This window comes from Camelus ferus, chromosome 16, assembly GCF_009834535.1.
Source record: "Camelus ferus isolate YT-003-E chromosome 16, BCGSAC_Cfer_1.0, whole genome shotgun sequence".
NCBI lineage: Eukaryota > Metazoa > Chordata > Mammalia > Artiodactyla > Camelidae > Camelus > Camelus ferus.
The window spans coordinates 42,347,783-42,364,510 of record NC_045711.1 but is presented as its reverse complement, the minus strand read 5'-3'; the positions used below and the strand labels follow the sequence as shown (position 1 = coordinate 42,364,510).

Genomic DNA, 16,728 nt, shown 5'->3' with positions numbered 1-16,728 from the left:
CCAGCCCAGTTTTTTCCCTTCCATAGTCCTCATCCCCTCAGATATGCCACAGCTTTTACTCATTTGAGTATGTTGTTTCCCAGCTCCTGATCTTTGCCTCCAGCTCCCCGAATGTAAGCTCCACAGGGGTAGGAATTTTGTCTCTTTCATAAAACATTACTGCATCCCAGTGCACATAGTGCACTCTTAGTAACTGTGCGCTGAATGCCTTTCAGTCCTGCATACACTGCCCTGAGAGCCAGGTTTTACCATTAGTGCATGGGCTTGACTGCCCCAAACCCTCCCCAGGAACCCCTATGGCTGAGCCACCCACACAGAGGCACTCCCTTCAACACCCTTGGATTTCACCCCCAAAGTCTCCTGCATTCACTGTGGCCGCCAATGCTCAGACCATGCAAGGTATTTAATATCACCACCACCTTACAGTATTGATTCTCTGCTGATAATGAACACGTGCCATCAATCTAGCAAGGCATAAAGTGCTATGGAGTTCTCAGGAACGAGAACACCTGATTTTACAGATACAGACACTGGGCTGGGGGCAATGAAATGATTTACCTGAGGTCGCTCCAAATGTACCAAACTCTTTCCATTCAACTTCCTCCTCTGGACCATCCCACCCATCGGATGCCACTTCCACCGTCACGATTGTGCTGGTTCTTTTCAGTTTCCTGCCATCAGTCAGAAAGAACTTGGACAGAAGACACAGGGATTCTGGTGAACATAGACAAGAGGGGCAGATAACTTAAAGTACTTTGTATGTAACTATGGAATTCACAGGGCTGATTTTCTCAGCAGATTTTGCTCAGGTGGCAATTTTGTTTCTCTTGGCTCAGATGGCTTAGAATGAGGGAGAGCCCCAGAGCTCAGGCTTGGGGGTAAAGTCTTTACAGCAAAAAGAGATCAAGACCATTTATTTCAGTTCCTCACTCCTGTGCAAACTCTCATCAGTTCTCTAGGATGAGTTCTCTGCAATTTCTCCCAGCTTCTCTTCTCTTATTTATTTATTCTCCTTTTTTAGGGAGGGAGGGAGTTGGGTTTATTTACTTACGTATTTATTTTAATGGAGGCACTGGGGATTGAACCCAGGATGATCATGCATGCTAGGCACACATCTTCCCACTGAGCTATACCCACTCCCCCACCCAGTTTCTCTTCTCTTGAGGAGACAAGATACAACCCTTGGTTGCAGGAAGCAGCAGAGGGATAAATTCCCCAGAAAGGTGTTGCTTCTGTTCTGGTGTAATTATGTTTCAGCAATGCCAAGGCAGTGCTTGAGCTGTGTTCAGTTTTCCTGCCTGATAGGGGGGTGGTGGAATGAAGAAGAAGCAGATGGTCTGACACTCTGCTGTGCCCTCTGAATGTGACCCGGGGAATGAGGCTGAGAGGATGGCGGGCAGCTCCTAGAAAGTCAGGACACGGGAGCCCTGCTGGCTCAGAGTCCCAGCCTGCTCCCTCGGGGTTCTCGGAAAGCCTTCAATGGGCAGGGTAAATGCCTGGAAAATGGTAGCAGCACCGTTGGTTCAGAAGAACTAGGGGTCTGTCTCCTGGAGAATCCAATGGTTGACAAGGAGTGTCTATGTCCCTCCTCTGTCTCCACAGCCTAGTGATTGGAGCCAAGCCTAGTGAATTTGTTCACTATGTGCTTTTTCTGTTGATGAGGGGTGAAAATTAGACAAGTGAAGTACCTGCCTGGCCCATAGACTGGCAGAATTGGGCCACCTCCTGGGTACATGTCAGATTCTAGTCGAAGATGACTTTTCCAAACAGATTTGTGCTCATCCTGCGGAAGAGCTTAACCTATGTGATACAGGTAGAGCTTTCTGGATGAGTTGGAACAAATCACTGCCCTTCTCTTTGCCTGTCTCTGGCTATAAAAGGAGAGGGCTGGATGGTTGCTATCATTTTTATCAGTCCCTCATTCCAAACTGATAACTTCTGTCCTGAAGGATGTGGTTGGACCTTTAGTGTTTGCTAATAAACCATTGACAGAGAATATTTGTTTCTATATTTGAAATTCCATTTTATGTGCAAGGTGTTGGTTGGGTAGGGTGGGGTAGAAAAAAGTACCTGCCTGTTTAGCTGCAACCTAGATCATGATATTTGAATGTCAAGGATTTTTGAATGAGGGCAGAAAGAGCCAAGATCTTATGGTGCTCTGGTGCTCCAGAGCCCAGCCACGACGTCACCTCCTCCGAGAAGACCTCCGCAGCACTTTAGGTAGGGTCCTCTCTTGGGCCAGGGCTCTGTCTCTGTACCAGATGCTAGAAACACAGACACAAATGAGAAGCTGTCCCAGATCTGAGGGGCCTCCCAGCTAAGGTGTGAGACACACAGAGAGGTCCCAGACAACAAGCTGAGTTACCTGGGGGAATCACAGATGTCTCAGAGGAGGTGATACCTAAGTCTTGCCAAAGGGATGGAAGCTGACTGTGATCCAGTGTCTGGATCTAGCTGTTAATTTGCAGGGACTACCGAGAACAGAGAAACTTGAACTGTACGACTCTGAAGTCAGTAAAGTCTAGACTACAGGAAACTTTACAGGTCAGGTGGGCCAGGTTCCTCAACAGACACACTGCAAGGCAATGAAAGGGAAGAAAGAGAATCCTAGTGAATGGGGGGGGGGGGGAAGCTTACAAGATATATACATTTTTTAAATGGGCCAAGTTAAACTCTAGGGTATAAAGATGTAAAGATGCACAATTATGTGACAAATAAAAATGCAAGGAAATGATTAAAAGTCAGAGGTATGGCTGCTCCTGGCCGTGGGGGGTTATGATTGGGAAGGGGCATGAGAAAGTGGTTTCTGGGTGTTTGGCAAAATTCTCTGACCTGGGCGGTGTTCTTCTAATAACTCATTAAGATATTCACTTGAGTTGTGTGGTTTCTGAATCTGTGTTTTATTGTGAAATAGAAGATTTAAAAATATACATCTCCAGGCTGGAATATGGGACTAAAACTGACAGCATGAGGCAAAATTTATATACTTGCCAAATTCTGCTTTTAAGTGAAATAATATTCTCTCACAGGAAGGAAGCGGCCTGACCTAAAGTAGTTTATATTTTTAAAAATATCCTGGAGGTTTCTGCTGCCCACAAATGGCCATGCCTGCCTACGTGGCTCTCCAACTGCAGTACCAGAGGCCCCGAGTTTGTTCGACACTCTGGGGGGAGCTGCTGTGGGGCAGTCGGAGCAAGAGGAAACTAGCAGGGGGTAGGGTCTTTGCAGCTCTGGTCCTGCCCATCGGGGAGGACTGATGGTCACTCTGGATGGGGGAGCCAGGGACATACAGTGTCATTATGAGGGGGCCATGACCAGGCCCCACTGTGAAAGGGGCTATGATGATTCACCACCTTGGCAGCCATGAGAGAGAGAGGCGGGGCAGCTCGAGGCCCCCTTGCTTCTAAGGTAGAAACAGAATTTCAGGCCACGAGTCATTTGGGAAACACCCCTGTCAACACTTGAATTTTGCAACTAAGGAAGTTGCAGTCTGCGGTATGTAAGTGATTTAATACAGGTCATGCAACTAACTCAACACAGGTGTCTCCTTCTGCCTCTGCCCTCCCCCTTCAAGCCTGTGATGTACCTCCAGCCCCACAGAGGTGAGTGTAGATACCTGTGGGCCTTCCAGGTAATTGCTAGACTTCTCAGCTCCCACTCTCACCCTGGTACCTAATACACTCCAGTCTATCTGTACTGCCTACACTTCCATGTCCTCTCGCCAACATTGACCTGGGACCAAACCTGACCCCCAATCCTGGCCCTCACCTCTGGCTTTTCACCTCTGAGAGCCCATGTTTCCCCCAACAGCTATATGTTGATTTCCTCTGTACCTTGACCCCCTTTTATTGACTTTTGCTTGGCTCATCCACCTCCCTCTGCTGGGTGGAATTCTCTGCTCCAGCAACAGCAGGAAACCCAGTGTCCAGCCTTAGAGTTCCTTCTCATCAGGAATCCAAATTGAGGGACAAGCTTCAAGACAATACTCAGTCATTCAGGACCTTTCCCTTTCCTACCCCTGAATGCCCGGAATCTGAATGTCCGAAAAATCAGTTTGCATTTAGTGACAATTCCATGATGACACTGATACCCTAGCTCAGCGTTCCCTTCAAAAGCCAAGGGCATGTCTTCCATTTATTGGAATCTTAAGAGAAAAGATCAGTATATTTCATGGCTGCCTGAGCCCCACATCCTGTCTTCTGATAACTCTAGACATTTCCCCAAAGAAGACTCTGCTGACATTCAATCCACGTGACGCTCCACATGGTCAACGTGCAATGGGGCCTGCAGAAAGGTAATGTGTTTTTTGGTCACATTAACAGAAGTAGGGGATGTAGAATGAGGGAGGTGAAGTTCTATTAATGAGACTACATCTGGAGTTGTATTTTGAGTCCTGAGTGTTACAATGGAAGAAAGGGACAAATAGACTGGAGCATATCAGGAGTGAAAGCACTCAATTTCATGTCAGATTAAATTGGGCTGTTTATCCTAGATATGACTTGGGGACTGTCATAAATGGCTAGGGGCCAGATTCAGATGATCACACAGGCAGATGCCAGACTTAAAGGGCCAGTTCACAAGGGGTGGGAAAGGAAAAGGCATACGCCAGCTGAACGATGTGGTTCAGTTGGCTTCCTAGACAAGAAGGCAGACAGCAGGTGCCGCGTGCAAAACTCACCTTTCAAGCAAAAACCAGTGCTTCAGCTCAAATGCCCTTTCGGCAAAGTTCTTCCACCCTCAAGACACGCAAAACCACTGAGAACAGACCTCTCCCCCGAATCTACCCACCGCTGGCTACACCAATGCCAGAGGGGCCACAGTGTCCTCACCGGTAACACAGGGATCCCAGACCAGTCTCACCTGGGGAGCTGGGGGAGAGCAGACGCGGGGTGACCAGCGAAGCGCCGCATAGCTGGGGCTGAGCTCGTCAGCCTAGTGATGCTCTGAGCCCCGGCTTGCTGGCCACCGCGGAGCCAGGGGGTGGAGAGGGGGGAGGGGTGGGACCTAAGAGCGCCTAAACGTAATCTGAAAAGTAAAAGATACCGTATTTCAGAGGGAAGGGACGGTACTCACGGAGACACCAAGGCCCCTACAACCAGACCCCAACCTCAAGCCTCAGGCACGGACGGGGTTCGAACCCGCGATCTTCGGTTTACGAGACCGACGCCTTACCACTTGGCCACCGCGCCTGACAGCCGAGAGAGCAGTGCAAGCTCTCAGTGGAGGGGAGGCGGCGCAGGCGCGGGAGGGGCGGTGCCCCGCCTCCGGCCCCGCCCCCGGCCCGGCCGCACGGCGCTCCCGGCCCGGCCGCCCGGACCCCGCTCGAGGAGCCGCTGGAGCCCGCACAGGGCCAAGTCCAGGAGCCCCCGTCCTACCTGCGGCAGGACCCGAACCCGCGGTGCGCGCCAGCCCGGCCCCGCCCCGTCTCCGGAGCCCCCAGGGGCACGGTGCCTGCGGAAAGGCCCTCAGGGGATTTGAAAGGGGTAGCCGCGGGCGGAGAGCTCAGAGGGAGAGGAACCAAGACGGACGCCTGTTACCCAGCCAGAGCGGAAACCGCGGCACGCGAGCGAGGCGTGTCGGGCCGCTCCGCTCGCCGCCGTGTGACCTTGGCTGGGTCATTTCAGTCCAGTGTGCAGGATATGGGGGGCAGCGCGGGAGCTGGGGCCGAGTCCACCTGGAGCCGAGAGGTCAAGAAGGGCGGTGCAGGCATGGACGGGACTGGCCCTCAGAGAGAGATGCAAGGAGCCGAGAGGGATGGGGGCCAGGCTTCAGGGGCAAGGGGAGGTGAGCTTCCCCCGCTGACCCCGCAGGGGTCTATGTATGCAAAACTTTCCCCAGTTGCCCTCACTACCCGCTTGCCCTCCAGGCCCTGGAGCGAGCCTCGTGGCTGGAGACTCCATGTAAACATCTGTTTAGACAAGATGGCCTTGCCCAGAAGGAGCTGATGTGAACGCACAAGGAGATACCCCCAGGGGTGTCCCTGGGGACAGTGCTAGAGTGACCAACTGGAGGCGACCCGAATGGAGGAGTCTGACAGTCTGTCTATACCATGGGACACTAGATCATTCTTAAAAGGAATGATCCAGATTCAAAGGATTATCAGCATAGAAGGAGCCCAAAATCACTTGTGATTTTAAGATGGAGAACAATACATATCACTTATTAAAGCAAAGGGAAAGACACACAAAGTAAGTAAAAGTAAAAACATCAGAAAAATCGAGAGGGGGAGACTGGAGATAGGATTAAAGGGGACTTTATTGCAAATATTTGTTTCTATTCTATGAAAAAAACAAAAAGCTGAGCGTGGAAATTTGAATGTTTATTATGATACTGTAGGTTTTGTGTTTTCTTTAAATTAAAAAAAAAGCCCGGGGGTTGGGGGAAATTAGGTCCTTCTATCTTTGTTTGGCCTGTGGCCGCAGGGCCTGTTCTCCTAGGGATTAGTGGGGTTGGTGTGGGAAGAGGAGCCCACTAGTCAGGGCAGGGCAGCATGGCCACCTGCCAGCCCCACCTCAGGGCCCAGCCCTCCTGTACACCAGCCTCGGGGGAGGGGATGCAAACCGGACCAATCATGCCATTGTCACCCTGTCACCTCCACTGCCAAAGTCATCCTTGCTTATTTGTAGAGCTTAAAAAATATAGAGAGATTGTGGAGATTTGGGGAAACTCAGGAAAGCTATAAAATTTACTGTCAACCATTTTTAAATGTACAGGAGCGTTAACTATGTACACATGGTTGTGTAACAGATCTCTGGAACTTTTTCATTGTACAAAGTGAAACCCTATACCCACTGAGCAGCAACTCCCCTTTTGTTCCTCCCTGCAGCCCCTGACAACCATCATTCTGCTCTCTGTTTTTAAGAGTTTGACTACTCAGGGTACCTTACATAAGTGAAATCATACAGTGTTTGTCTTTTTGTGACTGGCTTATTTCACTTAGCACAAAGTCCTCAAGGGTCATAAAGTCCTCAAGGGTCATCTGTGACATATGACACGATTTCCTTTTTTAAGGCTCAATATTCCATTATACGTTTCTTTATCCATTCATCTGTCATTAGACATTTTGTTTACTTCCACCTCTTGGCTATTGTGAATGCTGTTGCGATGAACACGGGGTTGCAAATATCTAAATATCTTGTGTTCAGTTCTTTTGGATATACACCCAGAAGTGGGAATGCTGGATTGTATGGTAATTTTATTTTTAATTTTTTGAGGCACCTCCAAACTGTTTTCCATTAGCGGCTACACCATTTTACAGTCCCAGCAACCGTGCACAAGGGTTCAGATTTCTCCACATCAGTGCCAATACCTGTTTTCGTAGTGGTCATCCTGATAGGTGTGAAGGTGTGTAATTTCATTGTAGTTGGATTTGCATTTCTCTGATTAGTGATGTTGGGCATATTTTCATATGCTTGGGCATTTGTATATCTACTTTAGGGAAGTGTCTACTCAAGTTCTTTTTGCTAATTTTAAAATCAGGTTATTAGTTTTTTTTGGGTTTTGTTTGTTTAGTTGTATTTCTTTATATACCCTCGATGTTAACCTCTTATCACGTATATGGTTTACAGATATTTTGTCCCATTTCTTAGGTTGATTTTTCACTCTGTTGGTTGTTTCCTTTACTGTGCAGAAGTTTTAAGTTTGATGTAGTCCCAGTTGTCTATTTTTGCCTTTGTTGCCTGTGTTTTTGGTGTCCTTATCAAGAAATCATTGCCAAATCGAACATCCTGAAGCTTTCCCCCTGTTTTTTCTTCTAAGAGTTATATCAGTTCAGGCGTCATGTTTAGGTCTTTAGTCCCTTTTGACTTATTTGCTGGGGTGGGGGGAGGCGGTAATTAGGTTTATTTATTTTTTAACAGAGGTACTGGGGATTGAACCCAGGACCTCGTGCACACTAAGCACACACTCTACCGCTGAGCTATACCCTCCTCCCTGACTTAATTTTTGTATATAGCACAAGATAAGCATCCAACTTCATTATTTTCTGTGTGGATATGCAGTTTCTCCAGCACCGTTTGTCAAAGAGAAAAGAAAGTTTTTAAAAGCATAACAAGGAGCATTCATAGTCTTACCACCAGAGAGAAACATAATGCCTGCATTCTCATGTGTATATAACACACTGATTTGTTTATTCTGAGATACGTGGTTTTTTCACATTTTAACAAATTAGAAATCAAGATGACAACTGATTGCAATTGATGGAGACTTACAATTAATTGACAATTTTTTTTCCAGTGGCACAAATTTTTTAAATTTTATTTTATTGAGTTATAGTCAGTTTACAATGTTGTGTCAATTTCCAGTGTTGAGCACAATTTTTCCGTTATACATGAACATACATATATTCACTGTCACATTCTTTTTCACTGTGAGCTACCACAAGATCTTGTATATATTTCCCTGTGATATACAGTATACTCTTGTTTATCTATTCTATATATACCTGTCAGTATTTACAAATTTCGAACTCCCAGTCTGTCCCTTCCCACCCTCCTCCCCACTGGCAACCACAAGTTTGTATTCTATGTCTATGAGTCTGTTTCTGTTTTATATTTATGTTCATTTGCCTTTTTCTTTTCTTTTTTAGATTCCACATACGAGCGATCTCATATGGTATTTTTCTTTCTCTTTCTGGCTTACTTCACTTAGAATGACATTCTCCAGGGACATCCATGTTGCTGCAAATGGCGTTATGTTGTCATTTTATGGCTGAATAGTATTCCATTGTATAAATATACCACATCTTTATCCAGTCATCTGTCAATGGACATTTAGGCTGTTTCCATGTCTTGGCTATTGTAAATAGTGCTGCTATGAACATTGGGGTGCAGGTGTCTTTTTGAAGTAGGGTTCCTTCTGGATATATGCCCAGGAGTGGGATTCCTGGATCATATGGTAAATCTATTCCTAGTCTTTTGAGGAATCTCCATACTGTTTTCCACAGTGGCTACACCAAACTACATTCCCACTAGCAGTGTAGGAGTGTTCCCTTTTCTCCACAGCCTCTCCAGCATTTATTGTTTGTGGACTTTTGAATGATGGCCATTCTGACTGGTGTGAGGTGATACCTCATTGTAGTTTTGATGCATTTCTCTGATAATTAGTGATTGAGCATTTTTTCATGTGTCTATTGATCATTTGTATGTCTTCATTGGAGAATTGCTTGTTTAGGTCTTCTGCCTATTTTTGGAATGGGTTGTTTGTTTTTTCTTATTAAGTCATATGAGCTGCTTATATAGTCTGGAGATCAAGCCTGTCAGCTTCACCTTTTGCAAAAATTTTCTCCCATTCCATAGGTTGTCATTTTGTTTTGCTTATGGTTTCCTCTCCTGTGCAAAAGCTTGTAAGTTTAATTAGGTCCCTTTCGTTTATTCTTGCTTTTATTTCTATTGCTGGGGTAGACTGCCCTGGGAGAACATTGCTGAGATGTATGTGAGATAAAGTTTTGCCTATGTTTTCTTTTAGGAAGTTTATTGTATCTTGTCTTATGTTTAAGTCTTTGATCCATTTTGAGTTTACTTCTGTGTGTGGTATAAGGAAGTGTTCTAGTTTCATTGATTTACATGCTGCTGTCCAGTTTTTCCAACACCATTTGCTTTATTCCATTGACATATAAATTTTTAAAATCAATGAATTTGGAGGGGGAGGGTATAGCTCAGTGGTAGAATATGTGCTTAGCATGCATGAGGTTCAGTTCCTAGTACCTCCATTAAAAATTTTTTAAAATAAATAAATAAACCTAATTCCCACCCCCCCCATATAGAAAAAAGCTTAAAAATAAATAAATCGATTAATTTGATGTAATGGAGTATACATATCATGCAGTTAGGAGAGTCAGACTCATGTTTTCACATCTGTGTATTTCACGGTGTCCTCATTTTTCTCACCATGGCAGGATAAGCATTTCCCATCCCCTTAAAAGTGGATCATTTCGTGGATTGTAACAGAGGTGCCACTGGTGCAGGATGTTGTCAGTAGGAGAAGCTGTGTGTCGAGGGTCAGAGGAGTAATATGGTGACTTTGCTCTTTCCACTCACTTTTGCTATGGATCTCAAACTGCTCCAAAAAATAAGGTATCTCAAAAAGAAACTTCCAAAAAAACCACTTTAAGAAAGTAGAGAATACTTGAATCCTTTGCTCTCAGACTCCTCTGCTATGAGTTACAGCCAACCCTGGACAGACCCACAGGGACCCAGGATCTGTTCTCTAATCTCATATGTACCATTTTTCATATAGAGCTTTTGCATTGGGAAAGATGCTCTGAAACTTGACCAAAAGGTGGGAGCTGGTTCCAGAACACAGAGCTCCTAGAGGACAAAAATCAAGCTACACCCACCTCCATATGGTGCAATAATAAGAGTATCGAGTCATTCAGTCCTTCAGCAAATCCTCACTGAGCATCTGCTAGGTGCCAGACTGTTTTCGGTGCTGGGGCTGTAGCAGTAAACTAAGCACAGACCCCTGCCCTCATGGAGTTTCTCTTCTAAAATAAGCAAAACATACAGTATATCAGATGGTGATAAGTACTATGGAGAAAAATAAAGCAGGGAAGGATAGGAAGTTCTAGAGGTAGGAGGGAGGTTGTAATTTTCAATGGAGAGATGTGACAGATTAAACGCAGTCACAAATTCCTTGCTGCTTTTCTCATCCATCCAGAGTCTTTTTCCCCTCTTCAAATATGAGCTGGCCATCTGGCTTGCCTTGACCAATAGAATGTGGCGAAAGTGATGATGTATAAGTTCTAAAGCTTAGGTCTCAAGAGAACTTGCAGCTTCTGCCTTCACTATCTTAGAACCCTGTCCTGAGACCACCACATAAGGAAGGCAGTCCAGCTATTGGAAGATGAGAGGTTGTGAGGAGTCTCCCAGCCAAAAGCCAGCACCACCTGCCAGGCATGTCCATGTGACCACCTTGGACTGTCCGGCCCAGCTGACCATGCAGCTGAGGACAGACGCAAGTGTGAATCCAGACATACCCAGCAGAGGAGCTGCCAGCCTACCCGCAAAATGGTGAAATTAATTGTTCTTGTTATAGGTTTTTTTTTTTAATTTTGTTTTTTATTGAAGGGTAGTTGATTTACAATGTTGGTTTCAGGTGTACAGCAGAATGATTCAGTTATACATAATGATTCAGTTTTTTCAGATTATTTTCCTTTATATGTTATTACAATAAATTGAGTATAGTTCCCTGGGCTATACAGAAGGACCTTGTTGTTTATCTGTTTTATATATAGTAGTGTGTATCTGCTAATCCCAAACTCCTGATTTATCCCTCCTCTACCCTTTCCCCTTTGGTTTGTTTTCTATGTCTGTGAGTCTGTTTTTGGTTTGTAAATAAGATTTGTGTCTTTTTTTTTAGATTGCACATATAAGTGAAATCATATGATATGTCTTTCTTTGTCTGAATTACTTCACCTAATATGATAATCTCTAGGTTCATCCATGTTGCTGCAAATGGCATTACTCAATTCCTTTTTATGGCCGAGTAATATTCCATTGTGTATATATACCACATCTTTATCCATTCATCTGTTGGACATTTAGTTTGCTTCCAGTGTCTTGGCTATTGTAAATAGTGCTGCTGTGAACATTTGGGTGCAGGTATCTTTTCAAATTAAGAGTTTTCTCTGGATATATGCCCAGGAGTGGGATTACGGGATCATATGGTAACTATTTTTAGTTTTTAAGGAATCTCCATACTGTTTTCCATAGTGGCTGCACCAATTTATGTTCCCACCAATAGTGTAGGAGGGTTCCCTTTTCTCTGCATCCTCTCCAGCACTTATTTTTGGAAACGTTTTGATGATGGCCATTCCGATGGTGAGAGGTGATACCTCATTGTAGTCTGGGTTTGCATTTCTCTAATAATTAGTAATACTGAGCATCTTTTCATGTGCCTGTTGGCCAGCTGGATGTCTTCTTTGAGAAATGTCTATATAGGTCTTCTGCCCATTTTTTCATTGTGTGTTTTTTTTTAATGTGTTAAGCTGTATGAGCTGTTTGTATATTTTGGTTCTTGTACAGTTTTGAAGGTAGTTTGTTACATAGCAATAATAGTTCCTAGATACAGGAGGTTACGTACAACTAATACACTTTTTGGTTCCAGGTTTGTGGGCTGGTGGTTGTTTGCATGGAGTAATTAAAACTTGTGATGTTGGATCAGTGTGGCAGGGGCCGTGCCTAGTGTCCCCTCAGAGGCCATTTAATCTCAATTAACTCATCCACAAAATGGGAGAGTTCGTTAGCTATTAGCCACAGCCCTGCATTAATTAAAATTGAACAACCTTCATTAGTCACTGCTAAAGTGAGCAGGAGTGAAATGCTGCTTGACCCTTTTTCCGTAGGTGCAGTAGCAACTTGACACTGTCCCTTTGGTCAAGTTTCATAGTCCCTTTGGCAGCACAAATTAAGGCTACTGTTAATAGAAAAAAAATCAGCACAACTTGAAAACTTTTTGGAGTGTGTATGGTCACATGTGTAGACATTTACATTAAGATTGCTTTTCATATACTGGAAATTGACACATTGTAGCTGACTGTACTTCAATACAAATAAATTTTAAAAAAAGACTGCTTTTCATACTTAGGGTTAGTGCCTTCTGTTTTTTTCTCTCTTCCCCTTCTCAGTGTTTAGTCAGTTACCTTTTTCTGACCCCTCCAGCCATTTGCAGACTCCCTTGTAACAAAATGCTCACAGGTGGCTGTGTGATTTAAAGGGGCGGGGTGGGTTTGCAGGTGGATGGAGGGTTAAATAAAATCAGGCTTCCTCAGAAGTCCCAAAACAAGGCAGGAGCCTTAGCAAGCACCACTGCTAAGCCACCCCAAGCCCTTGGGACTCTCTCTTCCCCGGAACTTGATCCTGCTATGGTGGACGGTTGGGATTCTCTGTGGGGCTCCTGGACCATAAGAGATCTACCTGGTTGAGGTCAGAGCACTGACGGACCAAGTCATTCCCCAAGATGGGTCCTGTTTAGGAGGATTCCTCTGGGGAAAGGTGGATCTTCTGAGGGAAAGCCTGGTAGCGACAAAACTGCTGAAGACCTGCTATTTCATGCATCTATCACTGTGTGACCAGCTACCTCAAAACGCAGAGGTTTCAAAGAAGAGCTTGTTACTTTTGCATGGTTCTGTGGGTTGACCAGGCAGTTCCAATTCATCTGGTGTTGGCTGAGGTGTGGGATGGCTGGAAGGCCCAACGTGGCCTCACTCACAGGGCTGGCACTGGCTGGAAGCTTAGTTGGGGCTGTTGGCTTGGGACCTCGGTTCTCCATGTGACTGCTTGGGCTTCCTGCGTGGCAGTAGGCCTCCAAGAAGGTGCATTTCAAGAGAAAGAAAGCAGAAGAGTCCTTAAGGCCTCTTAAGGCCGGGACTCAGAGGTCCCAGAACATCACTTCTGCCACAAGTGATGCATTTATCCATCAAAGTAGTCACAGGGCTAGCCCAAGTTCAAGGTGGGGGGAGGGGGGTGGCGAGTATATGCCACCTCCCTGTAGGGGCGTGGCCTGCACGTAGGGAGGAAATAAGTCTACGATGGCCATCTCTGGAGACAACTGACCACACTTGTCAGTTGCTGACTGTGACTTTGAGTGTCGACAATGGTGCTCAGCCCTGGGGCTGGATCCTATGGAGGATGCAGAGAGCGATGAGGTGGGTGAGTGATGAGGACTCATTTGAGGGCTCTCTAGTGGGACAAGTCAGACTAGATCCTCTCCCAGTCTCTTTCCACCCTTGACAGCCTCAAGTTGATGTTCACAACATCCCTCCCACAACACACACTACCACCACCACCACCACGATTGCCTGCCAAAGCCCTGAGGGTCTGGCCTGAGGTTGCCACAGACCAGAAGAGTCAAGCTTTGGGCCTAGGGTTGCCTGCTGGACCGGATATGCTGGGAAGGCCGAGTGGAGACAGAGGGGGCCAGTTGGGCTGCAAAGCAGAGAGGGGTGTCTCAGCTCCTCTGGGCTCAGTGCCATGAAACAGGACGTAAAAAGTGGGCTCAGACGTCAGCGCCTTTGCCCTCCGGGTTTGAGCCTTTCAGGAGCTCCAGTTTTGTTTTTTGTTTTGTTTTGTTTTGTTTTTTGTTTTTTAACCCAGAGGCCACATCAGTGTCATGGAGCCCAAATTGGAACTGAATGCCAAAGTCAGAGCTTGGAGGGAAAGTCAGGGCCAGCCCAGGAGAAGGAGGGGAACTTCTGTGGCCCCAAGCCAGCCACCTGGTGAGTTCCAGGAAGCACTTCTTGGGCCCTGGAGCCCACAGCCTTGCCCCAGTGGGCTTTGGGCACTGTTGACCCATCAACCCACTTGAAGGTGTGGCCTGGCCAACCCAGGCTGACTCACATCCTTCCTAGGCCTCTGCTCCCGCCCTCATCAATGCAGAATGCTCAAGAGTACCTCTGTGCTCCTGCTCCTGCAGTGCCCCCCCTGCCACGCCCTCTTCACAGACCCTCTGCTCAGGGAGAGCCCACCTGGGCTCCAGGGATGGGGAGACCGGACTTGGAGAAGGAATGTTGCCAAATCCTGCTTCCCCGGGCTCAAAGATCAGAAAGCAGAAAGGCAGATGGACAGACCGAACCTGGCTCACCCCTCACCAAGGGCCCAGGCAGACCACGGGTCTCTGAACCCCACAGTTAGTGGTGCTACACCTGCTCCCTTGAAGGTCCCAGGTCTGAAAGTGGGGGGCTGCAGGAATAGCTTTTTTCACCTTTGGGTTTAGTTTTGTCATCTTCTGGAGCTGGGCTGGCTGGGTGGGCCCTCCCAGCAAGGCCACGAGAAGCCTGGCTCCCTCGCCCAACTGTCCACCCAAACCTGGTGATTCCAACTCCTCGTCTCACATACCTGAGTCCAGGCTGCCTTCGTCTCTCACCTCCTCTCCCAGCTCCCTGTCTGAGCCCGCTGATGCTCTCTGACACTCAGCTGCAACCAGGCCCTCTCCTGGCTTAAGAGCCTTCGGTGGCCACGCGGTCCCTGCCCCCACCCTCTGCACTGCTAATTCTAAGGCTTTTGCACGTGCTCTCTATCTGTGTCCTCCCCAATCTCCCTCACCTGGCCCTCTCCATTTCCTCCTTCAGGCCCAAAGTCTCCCCTGACTCCTCAGATGATTTCAGAAGTGATTATGCACCAGAGATTCTCAGTCCTGGCTACACGCTGGAATCACCTAGGGAACTTTGATTAAAAAAGCCCAGTGTCCAGTCCCACCTTACCACCACCTGAATCCAAATTGCTGGGTGGGAGCCCTATAGCCATGTGATTTAAAATTCCTCCAGGTGATTCAAATATGCAGCCAGGTTTGAGACCCTCCCTTTCTAGATGCTTCTGTGCCATGAGTTTTGCTGTCACAAACCCAGCACCTCGCCCTACATGGAGCATCTATTAGGTACTAATGAAACATTGGCTCAGTGGATGATGAGACCCACCCTTGACCCACCAGGCTCCTCACTGCCTCACCTGCCCCATCTCCCCAGCTCCACTTCTCCACTCTCCCATCCACAGTACCCTGAAAGGGCTGTGCTCTCACCAAGACTCCCCCAACATGCAGTTACTAGATCCTGCAATTCCTCAGGGAAGCTGTCCAGCTGGCCTCAGTCCCCTTGCCCCCTGCTCCCATCCCCTCTGGACTTTTCTCTTGGTACCTCTCATCACCCAGAAGTCAGCTCTGTCTCCCCTCCTCCCCTAAGAGGCAGAAGCCTCTTCTGACTTTTCAGGACCAATCCTCAGGGCCGCACAGAGCTTACCACACACAGTGTTGCCAGTAGAGTAAGTCTGTTGGTTGAGTGATTTTGCGTCCAGATATTTTTGACCCTTTGGCAGACTTTGTCCTGGGCCCAGATGACTAAAAGGCCCTACATTTGAGGGCCCAGGGTGAGTTGGTCGGATCCAATAATGGAACACCTTTGGAGGAACAGTGACCTCTAGGGGGCATAGGGACAATGTTGTTGTCTGTAATAAAAAGACGGTGAGGAAATGTTATCCAAAACTGGCGGGAGGGGAACCACCTGTGCAGAGAGCACACACAGCAGTGCTGGCTCCCACCTCTCTTCAGAAGAGTAAACTGAGTTGAATTATGTCCCCCCAAAGAGATACGTTGAAATCCTAAGCCCCGGTAGCTGTGAACGCAGCCTTATCTGGAAACAGGGTGACTGCAGCTGTAATCAAATTAAGATGAGGTCACACTGGAGTAGGGTGGCCCTAATCCAATGTCTGGTGTCCTTATAAGAGGAGCACAGATGGACACAGAGATGCATAGACGGAAGATGGCCATGTGACGACGAAGGCAGAGACTGGAGGTCTGCAGCCACGAGCCAAGGAACACCAAGGACTGCAGGCAACCACACATGGACCAGATGCTCCCTCGGAGCCTCCAGAAGGAACTAACCTTGTTGATGCCTTGATTCCGGGCTTCTGGCCTCCAGAACTCTGAGAGAGTAAATTTCTGTTGTTTTAAGCCCCGCCCCACCCCTGCCACCCAGCTTGTGGTATATTTTCACAGCTGCCCTAGAAAACTCGTATCACAGAGGAGACACTGACAAGGAGTCTTTGGGGGAAGACGAGACTTGCCTCCCGAAATCCAGACTCTGATTCTGCAACACTTACTGGAGCCCCATCTGGTGAGCTGACAGATGCTACCAGTTACTCCTCGTCACAGGTCTGAGGGTAGGAACTGTTACTTCCCTTGCTTGACAGACAAGGCAACTGAAACTCCGAGAGGTGACTTGCTTGGTTACATGGAAGT

The 16,728-nt window shown here is 47.1% G+C and overlaps 1 non-coding gene across 1 annotated transcript; it reads right to left on the bottom strand.

Moving 5' to 3' along the window:
* Positions 1-5,117: 5,117 nt before the first annotated feature.
* On the bottom strand, positions 5,118-5,189 carry TRNAT-CGU. The gene has a single exon. It is a non-coding gene; the product is annotated as a tRNA-Thr (tRNA).
* Positions 5,190-16,728: the final 11,539 nt, after the last annotated feature.